Source organism: Megalobrama amblycephala, linkage group LG16 (genome assembly GCF_018812025.1).
Source record: "Megalobrama amblycephala isolate DHTTF-2021 linkage group LG16, ASM1881202v1, whole genome shotgun sequence".
NCBI lineage: Eukaryota > Metazoa > Chordata > Actinopteri > Cypriniformes > Xenocyprididae > Megalobrama > Megalobrama amblycephala.
The window spans coordinates 15,128,073-15,139,810 of record NC_063059.1 but is presented as its reverse complement, the minus strand read 5'-3'; the positions used below and the strand labels follow the sequence as shown (position 1 = coordinate 15,139,810).

Genomic DNA, 11,738 nt, shown 5'->3' with positions numbered 1-11,738 from the left:
TTAAGCTGTGTTAAAAATATTTCAATTAAAAATATTTCACACACATTTTCATTATTAAAAATTCAATCATTTATTTTCACCTTTCAGATTTCACTTCCAAAATATTAATTCTGTTTAAAAATACAACCTATAAAATTCGACTAGTAATTTTCAGTCCATTTTATTTCGCTTTACAAATTCGCAAATTAAAATGTTTTTTATAATTATTATTATTATTATTATTATTTATCTGTGCATACATATTTCTGTGAAATACGCGTTAGGTTGCACTTCCACAGAAGAAAGCCGATATATGACATCTACTGATATAGCAGCAGAGGACTGTTATTTTGTTGAACGAACTGATGATGACGTTACTGACTCAGATTTGATTGACCAATCGGCTGAAAGGGGCGTGTAATGACCGCCCACATGTGGAAAACGAGTTTTGAAGTCGTGTTTCCGTTTTCTATTCGTGACCCGAAAAAACGAAAATCGAGCCAAAATCTCGTTTTTCCGTTTTTTTTTTTTTTTTTTTGCTAACAAACGAAAAAACGGGAAACGACCGTTTTCTCGTTTCTGCGTATTTCATTTCAAATTGGAAAACAAACTATCAAAACGTGCACGGACCGTTTCCCTCATCCGTCACAGGATTCCCCTGCCATCAGGACATATAAAACTCTTAACACATCTTAATGGACTCGTGCAGTGATATAAAAGACCAAACTCGCACCTCATTTGTGATGTAAGTTATACTATATAGGCTCCAAGAAAGCAGATACTTGCATAAAGTTGGTCTGACGCTGAACGTTTGATATTCGCAAATTTAGGGACCGTCTCCCTTTAAAGAGAATGATTTACAGTCACAAAACCAGTGTTCATCTAGGTCTCGGGTCGAACAGTGAAGCGCCCTACTCTCTCTCTCTCTCTCTCTCTCTCACACACACACACACACACACGTGTGAACTCACACAAACTACATACATATATATGTGGATACAAAAAAAAAGGATACATCCTTTTTTTTTTTTTTTCCTTTTTTTAACACGTTCATCACACAATTAGTTCTACTTTGTTCATTTTTATTTTTCCTGCTCATATATTATCCTGCTTATACAAATTTTACATCGTGTTGCCAAAGCATTTATGAGCAGGAAAAATAAAATTAACAAAGTAGAACAAATTGTGTGATGAATGTGTAAAAAAAAGAAAAGAAAAAGTATATGTGTATGTACTTTGAGTGTGTGTGTGTGTGTGTTTGTGTGTGTGAGAGAGTAGGGCGCTAATACTAATGTATTAGTAAATGTTGGAATTAACAATAACTGTTCGGATTTTCAGTTATTTAGCCCTCCGAAAAGGCTCATCAGGAAGCACACAATGTCATGACTCGTGTTCGTCTTCAATTTTATTTAAATCAAATGACCACAGGTCATAAACCTGAAATGCAACAAACAATAACAAATATTATTTAAATAATGGCAAAATATTATTTAAACAATGGCAAATATTATTTAAATAATGACAAAATATTGTTTAAATAATGACAAAATATTATTTAAATAACGGCAAAATATTATTTAAACAATGGCAAATATTATTTAAATAATGACAAAATATTATTTAAACAACGGCAAAATACTATTTGAATACATCATATAAGTTAATCAAATAACATAATATAACAATAATGTAAATAATGAAATCAAAAGCCTGCAACACCATAAAATGTGACGAATCTAGCTTAAAACTACATTGACTACATTACCCAGAATGCCTAGCGCCAGAGGAGCATGCGCACAGTGACTCTACCGTCACTGGTAGCTATGGGCGCTGTCTCCGTATACAAAACCCATGCTACCACAGTCCTCGATCAAATGATTCATACACGCATAAATGCACTCTACCATAGACCACCGATTAAAACCACCGCTATCACTACCGCCACAAGAAACCAATAAAGTGCTCTGAATAATCAGCACAACGCTAATGGCTAATAATGATGCCTAATGCTTTACAACATCCAGGACGCTAAACTACCGCTACAAGTTACTCTTATCCAATTAAATACAGACATAATAAAGTATACGTTTAGTGCATTCATATATAATTGCCTTAATGTTACTAGATTGTGTGAAAAGTTAGCGGTTACATACCAACGGGCTGTGTGCTCCTGCTGAATGTCTGTGATGAAGTGATTACCATAGACAGTAAAAGAAATGGACACAGCGACCCCATTGGAACTCAATTGAGAGAAGTGAAGCCCATTTTTAGCGATTTTTAGCACTTCCGTTTCTGACGCGCAGACTCAAACTAAGCTTGATGACGTCAGCAACCTGTCTGACAGATGTAAATCTTCTAGTAGCTGTGCGTGCAAACTGCCATCGTTAATCTTGCAGAGACGGCGAGCTTGAGCGGGGAGTTCTTTGGCGTGAGTGAGCAGGAGTAAGTATTCTGATTAATTATTTTGTATAGTATTTTAAAATGTAACGCCAGTACACCATATTAAGTTAATGCATACTATTGCCTGCGAGCTTCTCCTCCTGTCTGTACGGTAATTTCTCTACTGTGCGACAGAGAGTTGAGTGGTTATGACGCAATCGTTAGCCTATTTTTACAAAAACTGTTTCTACGGGGCCATAATGTAACATAGAAGGTAATGGAGCCCTTTATACATTGTCGTGTATCTTTAGAAATAAATAATGGACAAATGGAGTCTTTAAACGCCTCAGATGTAAAGTTATTCACTGTCAAAGTGACGCCAAAATAAATGGGAGTCAATGGGATGCTAACGCATGTGAAGTTCTGCTACAAGATGGCGGCACGCGGCCGACTTCAACTTCCGGTCGACTTCCTTGGGCACTGGTGATTACCAGCTGCCATGACTTTAAAGTCTCTAGTAAAGCTGCACATGTGCACATACTGTAACACATCTGAGCATGTAAACAAACTTAAGAAATCACTCATTTCCCATTTGCGTCTCATTTATCTATTTGCATATACATTAAATTTTATTTATTTATTTATTTTTTTAACAAGCTAAAAGTCTTAACAATAACAAAGATTAATAAGTGCTGTAGAAGTGCAGTTCATTGTTAATATTAACTAGTTAATATAAAGTGTTACCTTTTATTTGAATAAACATCAAAACTAAAAGGTTAGCATTACCTGAGACCTAGATGAACACTGGTTTTGTGACTAAATCATTCTCTTTAAACGCTATTGAAGGTAGAAACATTAATACCAATGTCGTAACTTTAGAGACGGCCCCTAAATTTGCGAATATCAAACGTGCAGCGTCAAACTAACTTTATGCGAGTATCTGTGTCGTATCTTGAATACAATAGAAAAAAACTCCAGAGAACTGAACTTCTTAATGGGCTTCTTTATTGAGGACCCATCTTGGCAGCAAGCAACAAACACACACCAGCCCGCTCAGACTACGTGCTCTTCTCTGCTTTTAACAGTGCTACAGCCCACCACACAATGCATCACCGCCCCCTACTGGACAAACACAATACTACCTTTAACATACAACATTCCCTCCCACTTAAGTTAGAGGAAATCCTTCCCCAAGAAACAAATTCTTCTGGAACAATTTTATAATTTTTTTTTTTTTTTTAAACAACATACACTTCATAACATTCAGAATTCACATGTGGAACATTTTTTCCTTTTTCAAAAGTCTTTAGGGTACACTGTTTATGTCACAAAGTCTTTAAGATATGCTGGTGGTTTCCTCTCTCTGACTGAATGTCGGAGACATCCAGAAAGTGCATTCTCAGACTCCTTTCTCCTTTCCACACTTTGAGTCATTTCAGGCAATATTTAAACACTGGGGGAATCTGGCAATTGATTTCTTTGACATTCAGTTTGCAAACTTTCAGGCTCCCAACTATCTCCAGTGGGAATCAATTCAAGGTTTGTTGAAGTACTGAAAGCTTCTGGTACTTTCATATCAGCATCCACTGACACTACAGCTGTGTCCCAATTCAGGGTCTGCGCACTTCGAAGTGCATGAAAGGGGTGGGGTTTTGGAGTGGAGGGTTCCCAGGTCTGCGCAACAAAACCATCCCAAAAGTAGTGTAATCACAGCACAAGTGTAAAAGTATCCCAATCCCAGACTTGGCTACAATGAGCTGAGCATCGTTACATGGCTATCGGCTGTGTGACAGACAGCTGACAGTTGACGTTTATGTGTGCATTTTAAAGTTTATGACTTTCATTGGGTTTTGACATGCTTCACTGCCCACGACGACGGGACACTGGACCAAAATATGTATGGTTAAACTATGTAATGTTAGTTTTATATCATTCGCAATAGTTAACCTTTGTTTTTTTATATTAAATTATGTTAAATTTATGTTAACTGTGAAAATATATACATTCATATTTCTACATTTATTCTGTATTTAAGTCTGAATTTAAAGTACAGTACTTTAGGATTTTATTCAACTGCACTCCATCTCAGTCGTTGTTTATGATGTTCAACCTAAGTTCTGTTGTAAACAGTTGTAAAGGTACTTTATGTAATGTATAGAACGATGTAGCCTATTTTAATGTAAAAATATTTAATTTACATGATGAAAAAATGATTGTATATGTTGTATATGTAAAATGTTTCATGTAAAATTATAAGTTGCATAAAAGAAATAAACAATGAACAGAACAATTCTTTTATTTACAGACGTGAACATGCGTAAAAAAAAAATGATCGAACAGAAATTATAGTAATTAGAAATTACTCTGGCTCATTTACAAATAAATTACTTTACAAACATAATGTATAACTTATGCATTTCATTTTTAACTTACATCACAAAAATAAGCTGTACAGAAATTAGGCTGTTTGATTGACAAAGTGACATTTAAATAATATTTATATCGACACATTTTATGCACTGTATTCTGTTCTTGAGAAAAATGGGGGGAAAGCGGACTTTGAAGTGCGATTCACCGCGGCGTGAGGAGGGATGACGTAATTCACGAGCGACTTCAAGTGCACCCTCTCCGTTTCGCAGTGGAATGAAGCGCCGATTTCAAGACACTTCGCAGTCTACACTATCCCACAGTTCATTGCGCGCCAGTGACGACAGGAGTTCTGTGTGAATTCACATAAATGTAAGCAATGCCCCGTGTTCACCAATATCTAAATCAAACTGTAATATCTGGTTTTCATAAATACAGTATTTGTCTCTGAGATGGAGTGCAGCTGAATAAAATCCTAAAGTACTGTACTTTAAATTCAGACTTAAATACAGAATAAATGTAGAAATATGAATGTATATATTTTCACAGTTAACATAAATTTAACATAATTTAATATAAAAAAACAAAGGTTAACTATTGCGAATGATATAAAACTAACATTACATAGTTTAACCATACATATTTTGGTCCAGTGTCCCGTCGTCGTGGGCAGTGAAGCATGTCAAAACCCAATGAAAGTCATAAACTTTAAAATGCACACATAAACGTCAACTGTCAGCTGTCTGTCACACAGCCGATAGCCATGTAACGACGCTCGGCTCATTGTTGCCATGTCTGGGATTGGGATACTTATACACTTGTGCTGTGATTACACGACATTTGGGATGGTTTTGTTGCGCAGACCTGGCAACCCTCCACTCCAAAACCCCACCCCTTTCATGCACTTCAAAGTGCGCGGACCCTGAATTGGGACACAGCTTACATCAGTATCATAAGGGTCAGCACCCAAGGCAGTTTGACAATCTTTAGTCATCTCTTTTTGGTGTCGCCTGAATAATTGATCAACATGATGTCATACTACTTGAGCACTTCCTAATGCTACTTTATATGATACAGGCCCTGTGATGTCCTGAATGACTCCCTGGACCCATTTTGGTCCATACCCAAAATTTCGGGTGTACACAATGTCTCCTACTTCAAAATAGCGGGACCTAGCATGTTGGTCATGGTGCTCCTTTTGAACTTGTTGTTTAGCTTCAAAAGTTTGCACTGCCCGTTCAGCAAGACCATTTGATGAGGGATGATATGGTGCAGAGGTGACATGCATTATTCCATTCCTAGCCATGAATTCTTTGCTCGCTTCACTCACAAAACACGGGGCATTATCAGACACCATCATTTCAGGAATGCCATAGGTACTGAAACTGTTTCTAAGGCACTCCAGAGTAGTAGCTGTTGTTGCTGAATTTACCGAATAGGCATCAATCCACTTAGAATGGGCATCAACTAAGATTAAAAACATTTTCCCAAGGAATGGACCCGCATAGTCCATATGCACTCTTCTCCAAGGCTGTCGTGGCCACTCCCACGGATGAAGTGGTGCACACACAGGGGCTTTTCTCTGTTCTTGACACACAGTACAATCTTTTACTCTGGTCTCAATGTCAGCATCTAAATTGGGCCACCATAGATAACTTCTAGCCAGGCCTTTCATCCTTGACATACCTGGATGAGACTGATGGAGCCGTTCCAACAATCCCGAACGTCCTTGCTCTGGAATGACAATACGGGCTCCCCACAGCACACATCCATCTTGAACACTGAGCTCTTGCTGTCTCTGTTTATAAGGTGCAAATTCAATTAAATTACTGTGATCAGGCCAACCTTTAAGCACATACTCACGCACTCTAGAGAGAACAGGATCGCGGGTAGTCCAGTCCTTAATTTGCTCTGAGGTCGTCAGAGGACCAACAATGCTGTCCACTATCAAGACATGCTCCTCCTTCAGTTCTTTCGCAGGAATCTCTGGAACAGGGAAACGACTGAGGGCATCAGCATTTCCATTGTCCTTGCCTGCTCTGTAAGAAATGACATATTCATATGCCCCGAACATCACTGCCCATCTTATGATTCTTTGAGAGGCCATCTGTGGCACAGCTTTCATTTCATTTAATAAACTGAGTAAAGGTTTATGGTCTGTACAAATCACAAATTTACGGCCATAGAGGTATTTATGGATTTTTTTCACACCGAAAATTACAGCTAAACCTTCCTTTTCAAGCTGTGAGTAATTTTTCTCTGCTACTGAGAGTGTGCGTGATACAAACCCGATGGGTCTCTCAGTTCCGTCTGCCATACGATGTGCCAGTACAGCTCCCACACCATACGCTGAAGCATCACAGGAAAGTATCAAGTCTTTTTTTTCATCATAGTGTACTAACACACGGTTATACTGAAGTAACTCTTTAGATTTTCTAAAGGCTTTTTCTTGTTCCTTTCCCCAAGACCAGGGGACGTCCTTTTTCAAAAGTTTGTGCAAGGACGCAAGCAGTGTGGAAAGATTTGGCAGGAACCTGTTATAAAAATTCAGCAGTCCCAGATATGCTTTCAGCTCTGTTACTGATGTTGGTGTTGGTGCCTCTTGTACTGCTTGGACTTTTTCAGGAACAGGATGAATACCAGTGGCATCCACTTTATGTCCCAGGAAAATTACTTCCTTTTCAAAGAACTTACACTTTCCCCTTTTCAATCGTAAGCCACACTCTTCCAACCGTTGTAACACTTGATCCAAAGTTCTCAAATGCTCCTCATCATCTCATCCTGTCAGCAAGATATCATCCAGATAGACCATCACCTTTGAAATGCCTTTCAGGACCCCTTCCATAGTCCTCTGGAAGATTGCTGGACTCGAACTAACCCCAAAAGGTAATCGGGTGTAGGTGAACAGACCTTTATGGGTATTCACGGTCACATATTGTTTCGAGGTTTCATCTAACAGAATCTGTTGGTATGCGTGACTCATATCTAATTTACTGTATTTTTCTCCGCCAGCTAAGATGGCAAACATATCCTCCATTCGAGGAATGGGATATTGCTCCAGGGACGATTCTCTGTTAATAGTTACCCTGTAATCTCCACACAGTCTCACTGCTCCATCTGGTTTTAACACAGGCACCACAGGTGTGGCCCACTCTGAGAATTTCACAGGCTCAATTATATTATCTTTAAGCAGACGATCAAGTTCAGCTTCAACTTTCTCTCTCATAGCAAAAGGCAGTGACCTTGATTTAAAGAAATGAGGCTTTGCATCACTTGGTACATGAATCTTAGCAGTGGCTCCTTTTAATGTTCCAAGTTCCTCCTTAAAAACAGTTTCATGTTTCTTTAAAATGTCCTGCAACAACTCTGAGCTCTCTTTAATTTTACTCACATTTTCCCAGCTGAGTTTCAACTCTGTGAGCCATGATCGTCCTAATAAGTTAGGTCCAGCTCCTGCCACTACCACGGCTGTGAGTTCTTTGGTAAGGCCTTTGTGCTTAACTTTAACTTTGGTGGTACCCAAAACATTCACTGACTGTCCTGTGTAGGTTTTTAAACTTAAAGAACTTGTTTTCAGTTCAGGCAGTTTCTTTTTAGCTTCCATTTTGTCATATTCCACCTGTGATAATACAGTCACACTACATCCCGTGTCAATCTCAAACTTCACAGGGCATTCATTTACAAGCAGCATCTGTGTGATTGGGGGTACCTGCGGCTGTGGTGTCTCTATACTATACATTGTGAAAACTTCTTCAGGCTGCTGTTCTTCCTCCTCCTCCTCTTGAAGGTAATTTGCCCTGTTTAATTGTTTTCCTCTCCCCCATTTCCATGCTTTCCTGTCGCTATCAGCACGAGTTTCTTGTGGTTTCATTCTACATACTCTTTTCACATGCCCAATTTTACCACAATTGTAACACTTTTCTTTGGCAAATCGACAGTCTTTTGGTCCATGGTTACTTCCACCACATCGATAGCACATTCCTGTAACACCTGCCTTACTTTGTTCTCCTGTGTCCATCTTAAAGACAGTGGTACTTAGTCGATTTCCTTTATCTTTATGCAAATCAGCCAAATCCTTATTAGCAGCTTCAATAGCCTGAGCTTTCCTTAACGCTGTCTCAAACGTCAGTCCATCCTCAGATAATAATCTCCGTTGTATGCTGTCATCATTAACACCACACACTAATCGATCTCTCAGCATAACTGTGAGTGTATCTCCAAAATTACAATCTTGTGCAAGCTTTCTCAGTTCAGCCACATATTCTACTATGCTTTCATCAGGATGTCTGTTTCGTGAATTAAACTTCCACCTTTGCACTATTTCACTGGGCTTCGGATTAAAGTGATTTTTCAGCAAACTCACCAGTTCCTCAAAACTCTTTGCTCCTGGTCTTTCAGGGCTCAATAAATTCCTCATTAGCGTGTAAGTCTGCGCTCCAACACAGCTCAACAATATGGCTCGTTTTTTCTCTGGTTCCTCAACATCATTTGCCACGAAGAAATGGTTTAATATTTCACAGTACTCCTCCCATGATTGTACCTTATTGTCAAATGGTGCCACGGATCCCACCATGCCAGCCATCATTCCATTCAATCAGTACTTCAGGTGGTAGCTATTAACTTTCTTCAGCTCACCCAGCCGACGTCCTGTTTCTTTTACTTGCACTCAGAAAATAGCTGCTTCACCATTCCGACTTTCATCCTCGTCACCATATGTTGTATCTTGAATACAATAGAAAAAAACTCCAGAGGACTGAACTTCTTAATGGGCTTCTTTATTGAGGACCCATCTTAGCAGCAAGCAACAAACACACACCAGCGCGCTCAGACTACGCGCTCTTCTCTGCTTTTAACAGTGCTACAGCCCACCATACAATGCATCACCGCACCCTACTGGACAAACACAATACTACCTTTAACATACAACAATCTGCTTTCTTGGAGCCTTTATAGTATAACTTACATCACAAATGAGGTGCGAGTTTGGTCTTTTATATCACTGTACGAGTCCATTACGCTGTGTTAAGTGTTTTATATGTCCTGATGGCAGGGGAATCCTATGACGGATGAGGGAAACCCGAGTATTAAAACAGCGCTGCAATATAAAGTTAAGGAAACTAAACAACAGAGAGAAATATATGTCTACCTCAGATTTAACGTTTGATCTGTACACCAGCATCGGGCAATAACGTTATAATCTCGTTCACTGGAGAGAAAACTGCTTACATGTAATCTACACAGGTAACCATAAAGACACTGAATTAAACATAAATGCAGCTTTTGTGTCTTTATCAGCTTTTCTGCATTATACTGTCCCTGATAATCATCACACATTCACTTACCGCTTGCTCTATTTCTGTAAATCCGTCTTTATTAATGAATGAATGGCTTACTAGCCGTTGCTCTGGTCTTAAACAGCCGCTAGCAGCACCTGCTGGTGAAGAAGACTAACAGCAGATGGAGATCACGCATAGGTACTCTACTGCTTTTCCTGCAGTTCCCGGATGTGAAATGCTGAATTTTCCGCCGAATTTGAACCACTGAATTTGTGGAAGCGAATTTGTAAAGCGAATTAAAATGGACTGAAAATTACTAGTCAAATTTTATAGGTTGTATTTTTAAACAGAATTAATATTTTGGAAGTGAAATCTGAAAGGTGAAAATAAATGAATTTTTAATAATGAAAATGTGTGTGAAATATTTTTAATTGAAATATTCACAGCTTAAATATACAACCATGTTGAATTTCAGCCCATAAAAAAATGCAAACCTTAAAAATACAACGCATCAAAATGTAATGTAGCGAATGCAATTAACTCAATTAGGGGAAATCAATTACGATACCGTCATTATTCACTTCCCGGACTCATTCCCATGATCCTCCCAGCCTTAATGCTCACATGATTAATTATGCCAATACAGCTTTGCAAATCCTTGGATTTAAAGGATCAGATTACCACCTCTGGACGTAGCTACATTAAAATTAAGCGTTTATTACAATCAGTTAACCTGTTCGTACCCAGTGAATTCCTTGCTCAGTGTTGATTGTTTATTAATTCTAAGAAATGTTAATTGCCTCCAAGTTATGCCTGAAAAATACTATGTTTGCCTTATGCTGTACTGTACTACTCAGAGCACGTTTGACCAGTCCGTACGATCTACGCTCACTTAAGAGCTTTGCATATGGATTCAGCCTTCCAGCTTCTTTACAGAAGACTTCGCCGCCACAAGTCAGAACTTTTCTGGAAACATGTCGGTTGTGTCACACAATCTTTATTAACTAACTCACAAACTTGGACATAACTAAACTAACAAACACATAACTTTGATAACATACATAAAGGGTCACACACACACACACACACACACGCAAGTCAGAATGACCAGTAATGACTCAGAGTTGAACCGGATTAGCTTTATTGATGCTGTTACTAGAGCTACGGATGAAATGTCACCAAGTGACAATGGCTGGAAAGGAATCATCAGTTTCTTCAGCAATAGCAAAGGTAAGTCTTACAGTCAATCACCGCTATCTCCATACTAAATCGTCACCTATTTAGTGTTAAGTCAATGTACGATACTTGCCCAAGCAATGCCCTTAGGCTGATTGTCCAGAGCATCGACTCTGCCATCTGGGAGCGGAGAGGTCTTGAGGTGGCTGATTGACCGCTGATTCAGCATGAGCAGCTGGCATTCCCAAGCCTTCCATGCATCCTAGCCCGCCGGCCGCCTCACTCTCAAGCCAGGAGCACTCATCCGCCGGCTCGTGGCTTGCGTGCGAGGTGGCCGGCGGACTTGAGGCCTAGCCAGCTGGCCTCGCACTCAAGCAGCTGGCCTCGCCTCAAGTTCGCCGGCCGCAAGGACTCAGTCGCCGTTCGGCACTCAAGTTCAGCCGATTGCAAGCACTCAAGCTCACCGGTTGAAAGAGAGTTCGCCGAGTGCAACGCACTCAAGTTCGCGATTGCAACGCACTCAAGTTCGCCGATTAACCTCTGGTCAAAGTCACGTATTCA

The 11,738-nt window shown here is 39.4% G+C and overlaps 1 pseudogene; it reads right to left on the bottom strand.

The window, feature by feature from the left end:
* Window positions 1–5,676: 5,676 nt before the first annotated feature.
* LOC125249773 lies at window positions 5,677–9,606 on the bottom strand (annotated as a pseudogene).
* Between the last annotated feature and the right edge of the window lie 2,132 nt (window positions 9,607–11,738).